The following is a 9,773-nucleotide window of genomic DNA, read 5'->3' on the forward strand; positions in this document are numbered from 1 at the left end:
AGAATTTGCAAAGATGAAGTCAAGCTTTCACTTTTTGCAGATGGCATGATATTCTACATAAAAGAGCCAGTACACTCCACCAAAAGTCTGCTAGAACTGGTACATGAATTCAGCAAAGTTGCAGGATAGAAAATCAACGTACAGAAATCAGTTGCATTCTTATACACTAATAATGAAGCAACAGAAAGGCAAATAAAGAAATTGATCCCATTCACAACTGCACCAAGAGTCATAAAATACCTAGGAATAAACGTAACCAAAGATGTAAAAGATCTGTATGCTGAAAACTATAGAAAGCTTATGAAGGGAAATGAAGAAGATACAAAGAGATGGAAAAACATTCCGTGGTCATGGATTGGAAGAACAAATATTGTTAAAATGTCAACACTTACCCAAAGCTATCCACACATTCACTGCAATCCCGATCAAAATTGCACCAGCATTCTTCCCTAAGCTAGAACAAGCAATCCTAAAATGTGTATGGCACCACAAATGACCCCTAATATTACAGTAATATTAAAGAAAATAACCAAAGTGGGAGGCATCCCAATATCAGGCTTCAGCCTCTATTACAAAGCTGTAATCATCAAGAGCATACGGTATCGGCACAAAAACAGATACATAGACCAATGGAATAAAATAGAGACTCCAGAATCGGACCCTAAAATGTATGACCAACTAATCTTTGACAAAGCAGGAAAGAACATCCAATGGAAAAAAGACAGTCTCCTTAACAAATGGTGCTGGGAGAACTGGACAGCATCACACAGAAGGATGAAACTTGACCACTTTCTCACACCATTCACAAAAATAAACTCAAAATGGATAAAGGACCTGAATGTGAGACAGGAAACCATCAAAACCCTAGAGGAGAAAGAGGGAAAAAACCTCTCTGACCTCAGCCGCAGCAATTTCTTACTTGACACATCGCCAAAGGGCAGGTAATTAAAATAAAAAATAAACAGTTGGGACCTCATGAGTTTTAAAAACAACAACAACAAAACAAAACAAAAACAAACAAAAACAAACAAACAAACAAACAAACAGTTCCTTCTGCACTGCAAAGGAAATAATAAACAAAACTAAAAGGCAACCAACAGAACGGGAAAAGATATTTGCAAATGACATATCGGACAAAGGGCTAGTATCCAAAATCTGTAAAGAACTCACCAAACTCCACACGCGAAAAGCAAATAATCCAGTGAAGAAATGGGCAGAAAACGTGAATAGACACTTCTCTAAAGAAGACATCCAGATGGCCAACAGGCACATGAAAAGACACTCAACATCGCTCCTCATCAGGGAAATACAAATCAAAACCACACTGAGATACAAACTCACGCCAGTCAGAGTGGCTAAAATGAACAAACCAGGAGACTAGAGATGCTGGAGAAGATGTGGAGAAACGGGAACCCTCTTGCCCTGTTGATGGGAATGCAAAGTGGTGCAGCCACTGGAAAACAGTGTGGAGGTTCCTCACAAAGCTAAAAATAGATCTACCCTATGAGCCAGCAATAGCACTGCTAGCAAATTACCCAAGGGATACAGGAGTGCTGATGCATAGGGGCACTTGTACCCCAACGTTTACAGCAACACTTTCAACAATAGCCAAACTATGGAAAGAGCACAAATGTCCATCAACTGACGAATGGATAAAGAAATTGTGGTTTACATACACAATGCAATACTACGTGGCAATGAGAAAGAATGAAATATGGTCTTTTGTAGCAACGTGGATGCAACTGGAGGGTGTTATGCTAAGTGAAATAAGCCATACAGAGAAAGACAGATACCATAGGTTTTCACTCTTATGTGGATCCTGAGAACCTTAACAAAAAACCATGGGGGAGGGGAACGAAAAAAAAAAAAAAAGTTTAGAGAGGGAGGGAGCCAAGCCATAAGAGACACTTAAAAACTGAGATGAAACTGAGGGTTGATGGGGGCTGGGAGGGATGGGAGGGTGGGTGATGGGTATTGAGGAGGGCACCTGTTGGGATGAGCACAGGGTGTTTTATGGAAACCAATATGACAATAAATTTCATATTAAAAAAAAAAAAGAAGTCTGCCTTAGGAGAGAGCAACAAGAACGGAGAAGGTGTATCCATAAGGTCTAAGGAAACTTCAGAAATTCTAGCAGGGCTCAAAGACGGTGTCTCCCTACTGAATACAGTTAGTAAACAGTAGAAGGGGTGGCTGCTATTTCCAATGGCAATAAAACAATGCAAAACTTCTAGGAACATGAAAAATAAGGACCCATGACAAACCAGAAGAGCACAATAAACTGTTGTAACCAACTTAAAGGCATAGAAGAGACACGTGGTTTTAACCGAGAAGAATTCAAAAATCACTTTGTTAAGAAAGTCAATAGGCTACCAAAACCCCACAAGGACAAGGCAACAAATCAAAAACCTCATAACAAAAATGAAAATTGAGTGAAGAGATAGGTGTCATAAAAAAGAACCAAACAAATTCTGGAACTAAATAGTTCAATGAATAAAATAAATATCCAATAAAGAGCATAAACAGCAGAATCAAGAATATTCTATCTAGAACATATACTCTTCAGAAATGGAAAGATAAGAACTTTCCTAGTAACACAAATGTGAGAGAATTCACCACTAGATTTGCCTTAGGAGAAATGTTAAAAAGAGTTCTTTAAGCAGAGATATAAGGACATTCATTATTCACTAAGGGGACTAAAAGTAATATAAAAACACAGCTAAAAGCAAGTTTATACTGAAGTGCAAAAACTGTGGCATATAACACGACGGTTACTAACACAATTCTAGTGTAAAGATTAAAAGACAAAAATATCAGGGACACCTGGGTGGTCAGTTCGTTAAGCATCTGACTCTTGGGTTCATGAGATCGAGCCGCATATGGGGCTCCAGGCTGACAGTGCGGAGCCTGCTTGGGATTCTCTCTCTCTCTCTCTCTCTCTCTCTCTCTCTCTCTCTCTCTCTCTCCCCGTCCCCACTGTCTCTGCCTCTCTCTCTCAAAATAAATAAACTTCTTTTAAAAACACAAAAATGTTAGAAGATGGCATCAGTGTAGGAAAACCCTAGGCTAGTTTTGTCCCACAAACACAACTGTATAATTATCATATCATCCTAAATACCCCCAGAAAACAGCTGGATGACTGACAAAACAAACTCCACCCCTAGAGACAGAAGAAGCCACATCGAGGAAGGTAGGAAGTGTAGAGATGTGGTTTGGGCGAAATGAATTGTGGATGCTACAGAGGGGAAGGATCCCTGGTCACAGAGAAGAATGAGAGAGAGAGAGAGAGAGAGAGAGAGAGAGAGAGAGAGAGAGAGAGAGAGAGAGAGAGAGATATGGAAGGAGAGGAAGAGAGAGATGGAGGGAGAGAAAGAGAGAGAGGGAGGGAGGGAGAGAGGGAGGGAGGGAGGGAGCGAGGGAGGGAGGAAGGGAGAGGGGGAGAGGAGCACATCGGGGATTTCAAAAGCAGGATGGTTCCTCAAAGCCATTGGTAGGAAAAAAAAGAAAGGCTGATTTTCAAGAGTTCTTACAACCAGTGGGGCTTGGAGCTTGGGGTTTCATAGGTCAGAATACTGGGCTGGGATAGAGCCCTGAGGGCACTGCCCTACTACTAGAGTAGGCAGTTAGTGTGATCTAAGGCATGCCTAGGGCACACAGTGGGGATTATTCACTCTTCTTGGATAGAATCACTGTGAGGTAACATTCATGCAGATTCCTCTCTGGAAACAAGGTAACTGGCTGGAATCATTTCCCTCCCTATCCCTGCAGCATAAACACACAGCTGTATGAGGGAAGAAGCGCAGAGTTGAACTAGCTGCTAAATGAATGATACAACAGGTCCCACACCTTGCGTTGTGGTGGAACTGCCCTTTTAAGTCATGCTAGCCTCAGTCACAGAATGTGCATGCCCCTTCCCCAGAAGACCAGCACAAAGTCCCGCCCATGCCATGTCCTGACCAGAGAGAACTCTTCAGGCCCTTAGTTCTAGCTGAAGGAGCATCAGGAGCACTGGGGGAGGATGTTGAGGAGGATGAGAGCAGAGGGAAGAGGAGGAGGAGGAGAAAAGAGACAACCAGGGCTGGAAGAGCAGTAGCAGAAGAGGAGGAGCAGAAGGATGAAGAGGCCAAGGAGGAAGAGGTGGAGGGGGAGGGGGAAGAGGTGAGGAGGAGGACGAGGAGGTGGCGTTGAAGGAAGACGGGTGGGAGGAATTAGAGTAGGAGCATCAGGAGGAGGAGGGGGAGGAGGGAGAGGAGGAGGAGAGGAGAGGAGGAGGAGGAGAGAGGAGGTAGAAAGGAGAGGAGGAGGAGGGGAGAAGAGGAGAAGAAGGAGTGAATGACTGGGTGTAGGAGAAGGAATGTGGAGGAGGAGGAAGTCCAGGACAAGGGGGAAGAGGTCTGGAACCAAAGGAGCAGGAGCATTGGGGGAGGATGTTGAGGAGGATGAGAGCAGAAGGAAGACGAGGAGGAGAAAAGATAGAGCCAGGGCTGGAAGAGCAGTAGTAGAAGGGGATGAGCAGAAGGATGAAGAGGCCGAGGAGGAAGAGGTGGAGGGGGGAGGAGGAAGAGGTGAGGAGGAGGACGAGGAGGTGGCGTTGAAGGAAGAGGGGTGGGAGGAATTAGAGGAGGAGCACCAGGAGGAGGAGGGGGAGGAGGTAGAGGAGGATGACAGGAGAGGAGGAGGGGAGGAGGACAGAGTAGGTGGTGTGGGGAGGAGGAGGAGGGGAGAAAGTAGACGAAGGAGTGAATGACTAGGTGTAGGAGAAGGAACAGTGGAGGAGGAGGAAGTCCAGGACAAGTAGCAAGAGGCCAGGAGCCAAAGGAGCAGGAGCATCGGGGGAGGATGTTGAGGAGGATGAGAACAGAGGGAAGAGGAGGAGGAGAACATATAGAGGCAGGGCTGGAAGAGCAGTAGCAGAAGAGGAGCAGCAGAATGACGAGGCAGTGGAGGAGTTGGAGGAAGAGTTAGGGAAGAGTTACAGGAGGAGCAGGAGGAGGAGGGGGACGAGGAGGAGGGGGGAGAGAAGGAGAAGGACGAGGAGGAGGAGGAGGAGGAGGAGGAGGAGGGGGAGAGAATATCTGGGTGCAGGAGAGGGAACAAGTGGAGGAGGAGGGAATCCAGGACAAGGGGGAGGAAGAGCATGAGCCAAAGTAGCAGGAGAAGCTGGGGGAAGAAGTTGAGGAGGACGAGAGAAGAGGGAAGAGGAGGAGATAAATAGAGCCAGGCCTGGAAGAGCAGTAGCAGAAGAGGAGGAGCAGAAGGATGAAGAGGCCGAGGAGGAAGATTTGGAGGAGGTGGAGGAAGACGTGAAGGAGAAGGATGAGGAGGATGAGATGGAGGAAGAGGATTGAAAGGAGTTACAGGAGGAGGAGGAAGATGACTGATTGGGTGCAGGAGAGGGAACAAGTGGAGGAGGAGGGAGTCCAAGACAAGGAGGAGGAAGAGCCTGAGGCAAAGGAGCAGGAGCAGCTGGGGGAAGAGGTTGAGGAGGAGGAGAGCAGAGAGAAGAGGAGGAGATAAATAGAGCCAGGGCTGGAAGAGCAGTAGCAGAAGAGGTGGAGGAGAAGGCGGAAGGGGCGGAGGGGGAGTAGGAGGAGGGGGAGGAGTAGGGAGAGGAGAGGCATGAGCGAAATAGGGAACAGATGAGTGCCCTTACCCAGGCTTCCATGGCTCCTGGGCCAAGCCTGTGTCCTTCTTGCTTCTGGTGGACGGTCCAGATGGGACTGGGCTTGTGCAAGAGCAAGGAAAGGTAGGTGACATTTACAGGAATGTAGTACAGCGAGTGGTGAAAACCTCCGCTCCAGTGGGCAGGAACGTGCCAAGGGGATCCCATCCAATGGTGCTGGCTCTGGAATGAGTGTGGGGGGAGGGGAGTGCAGGGGCGGTGTAAGCATGTGTGCTTTAGGTCCCACCTGGCACTGAAGCACCACTGGGGCCGTGGGGACTGGGTGTGGAGGTCCAGGCCAGACTGGGGCCTAGACCCAGGGCTTCTTCCCACACAAAACAGCGTGGGGGCACGCTTCTGGGTCCCCTAAGCATCTTGCTGCGGGGAAGGCGGTGTGAATGCCCAGTGGTCAGCGTGAGCCCAGGTGTGTGCTGTCTGGCTGTGTGTGAGTAAGCGTGCTCAGTGTACTCATGAGCACACAAGGATAGGCGTGGATGGGGGTGTCTGGGCATGCACAGCCTCCCGTGGGTGTGTAGCAGAGCCCTGCAGAAATCTGAGACCCCGTGGGCCTAGGGGCAGCCTGTGGGGAGGACGTGAGTCCCTGGGGGAGGACGGGTGAGAGCAGTGCCAGGCTGGGAACCCCCCTAGATGTCAGCACGGAACAGGAAACAGCTGAGGACGTCCTTCGCTCCTTGTGGAACCTGAAAGGCTGGCTGGAGAGCTGGAAGCTGTGTTGGGGAATGGGTGGCTGCGGACTGAAGGTGGTAGGGCATGAGATGTATTTCTGAATTCAGGTGGGGGCAAGTCTCCTGGAACAAGATCTCACCTTGTGCCCGAACTGTATGCCAGCAGTTGGAGGAACTCAAGCTTCCTGGGATTGCTGCAGGATCCCACTCTTCTTTGGCAGGAACTCCTACTTCCACAATGAAGTCGTTGCTATGCAGGATGCCCTTACCCTTTCTAGCAAGAGGCCTCCAGCGCCTCCTCACCTACGCGTCTTCCTGCAGGGCTTTCGGCGTCTCATTCCGTCTCATCCAGTGCTACCCAAATAAGGACACAGGCACGACAACAGCCGCCTCCCCTCCTTCAACAGGTTCAGGACCCACAGCATTGCCGGCCCTAGCAGGAGTGCTGAGGTGGGGCCTTGTGACAAGGGAGGTGATTTTGATGGGTTCTCCAGCTGCTTGGGATACAGATCTGAGCCCTGGCCTGTCTCCCCTGCCAGATCACGATAGAGGAACATTGGCCCAAACCCCTGCAGTATTCAAGAGGACAAAGGCCCCAGGATTGGGAACTGAGAGGGAGACATGTGAGCAGAGGAGCGAATGGGCACTGAAATGTGTCCCGCAAGTTCCATGGCACGGTTGTGTTCCACATGGGGAATGTGAGCCTCGCAGGACGAATGGGATTGACCCTAGGTTAAAGAGCGTCTGCCTGGGACACGGAGTCTTCAGACATGAAGTGACATCGAAGTTTCGTGTCACTGGGGAGGCTGAAGGTGGGCAGTGGCTAAGCAACATGAAGGAGCAGGTTGGACATCAAAATTGGGTCATCACATACCCCTGTGACAATTGTGATTCCAGGACCATGAACCCCACCCTCAGGACTCCTAACGCCGTCTTACATGCTGGCTGACCTGTGGTGCCACCTGTCACCGTGGGCACAGTTTACCACCCCATCTCATCACGTTGTTGGTGTGACACACTCCAGCAGCGTTCAATATAGCCAATATTGGACACTCACCTGTTGAGTGTGTGTGTGTGTGTGTGTGTGTGTGAGTGTGAGTGTGTGTGTGTGTGTGTGTGTGTGTGTGTGTGTGTGTGTGTGTGATATATTCCAGGGATCTGCCAGATCTTGCGAAGACTATGAAGGAGCATCACACTTCCCCACCCCCGGTGGAAACCCTTCCGATGCACGCAGATGGTCAGCAAGATTCTCCTGCTCATGAAATAAGGACAAGTGTGGCAGTGAAACGTGGGGCAGGGAGGGGTTCCAATACATTTGAACAAACATGGAATGGGAGATAAACAGCATGAAGGGTTTGTGTGGGTTTCCTGCTTGTGTAGCGTTTGGGGTGTGTCGGCGTATACATGCAGCTGTCTGTAGGTGTATGAGTTCTGTGCCTGCACATTGGAATTGCAAGGAATGGCAGGACTAGGACATTGTCCATAGGCATGGGTCGCACTTTGCTACCGCATGTGAGGACATCAAGATCTAACCAAGAGGGAGTTGAGTGAGGGAGGACACGGCAAAAACCTGAGAGAAAGGCCAGTTTTCAGATTCAAATCTTTCCTGGGAAAGTGCGCCTTTTCAAGGGAAGGGAGAAGCCAGCACAGGCCAGGGATGTCCAAGACTGAGGGTTTCGAGAGGACTATGGGAGTGCCCCCAGAATCCCGCGTGGTGACGTCCTCAGGCACGTTGGCTGAACCGCCACAGAGGGAGGAGTTCCCAGGGTTGATTCCACTGTGGTCTTCAGGCAGCTGTGAATGCAGAGTGTCTTGGAGAGAAGGTCAGCATCTCAGGACCAGCCATATTTGAGGGAGCCTGAGCAGGCTGTCGGATTGGTGTCCCGGGGAACGAACCGTGGGACCAGAGGGACAGTGGGTGGGTAAGACAGATGATGTTCTGGTTCAGGCAGAGGTGACAGGGAGAGAGTACACGCTGCTGAGGAAACAGCCACTAGAGCCTCACGCACCTCCAAAAACACACCCAAAATGTCTAGTCCCCCTTCCTCAACTCGGGCCCCCCACACACTGCTTCACTGACTGTCAGGTACTTACCCACATACACACAACCACACCATAGAGACAAACAGTCACTCCGTCTCACACTCACACTCACAAGGAGGACTCTTGAAGGAGTGGTAGTGCTGATGCCCTTGAGAGAGGTCCGCTGTGTCTGCAATGGTCTCAGGTTAGGAACTGGTGGCCCAGAGTGCAAGTGGACACAGGGCAGGGTCGTGGGGACGGGGGGCTCTGCTCTCATGATGAGTTGGATGCTGCTGTTCCTCTATGTTATACAGGCTTAAGCCCTTTGCCCAACACGCCATGTGAGGGAAGACTCCCAAGCGCAAACACCAACAAGAGGAACTCATTGATCTAGCATTGTCCCAGGCAACCTGTGTCCCCGCGGCTTACTTGACTAGACACAGGCTGGTTCCTCATGTAGACACCAAGAAACTTCTGCGGCCTTCGTCTTCTGTGCAGAGGTCCTGGGAAATCCAGGAACTCACAGTGCACCAGGGAAAACCTCACCCTGGAAAAGGTGAGCGCTGGGGTGCTCCTTCCACAGCGGAAGGCAGCTTGCCACACATGCCTCTGCCTAGGGAGAGGCAAAAGCCCTATTGTGCAAGCAGAGAAGTAGACATACTTCTGCGTTGTCCATAGGAGGCTCTGGTCTCTCCACGAGAGTTCCTCTTTGCGGGCATCCTCATTTTTGTTGAAAGCTAGAGTGTTGGACCAGAGAACATTGGTATCCCCAAACACTACCTCCCAACCTCACTGGGGCTCCGTAAGGAGTCCAGTCAGGCACCAGGTGCCGGAACTTGTCCGGGCTGTGCTCTTTGCTCATGTCAGCGCAAAATTTTCTATTAGCTCCTTTCATGTAAGGCCATGGAGGTGGGGTGGGGCTGCGGCGAGTGACCCTGGATCCTGGTGGCGCCCACAGCATCCTGGTCCCCACCGTGAAGGCAAAGAGGAGAAACCCTGTAGACAGCGGTGTGGCCGCTGTTGTAGCAACACCTAAGGACTCCCCAGTGCGGCAGTGAGACTTGTGGTCTTGAGAGCAAACGTGGCCCAGTTGGGAGGGACTCAGTGTAACCGCTCTGTTCTCCACTAGATGGCACTGCCAGCCCACTGGGGTGGATGGTTGAGGCTCTCCTTGCCGTGTATGCACATGCACGAGAGTGGTGAAAATGGTGTCACCCAGGTACCTAGTCTGTTCTCCTGGGTCAGCAATCGTGCACTGTCCTCTGTCTCCAGCTTCCGTCCACTGCCCGCTTTTGCACTCTCCGTGACCAGGCCCCAGGGAGTACCTCTCTCCTGAGTTTTGTCTCAGATGTGGTTGTTTTCCGTGGCCCCTTTCTTCTGAAGGCCTGCGGCTTTGACCTGCT

The sequence above is a fragment of the Panthera onca genome, chromosome Y (assembly GCF_046562875.1).
Source record: "Panthera onca isolate mPanOnc1 chromosome Y, mPanOnc1 haplotype 2, whole genome shotgun sequence".
Lineage (NCBI taxonomy): Eukaryota > Metazoa > Chordata > Mammalia > Carnivora > Felidae > Panthera > Panthera onca.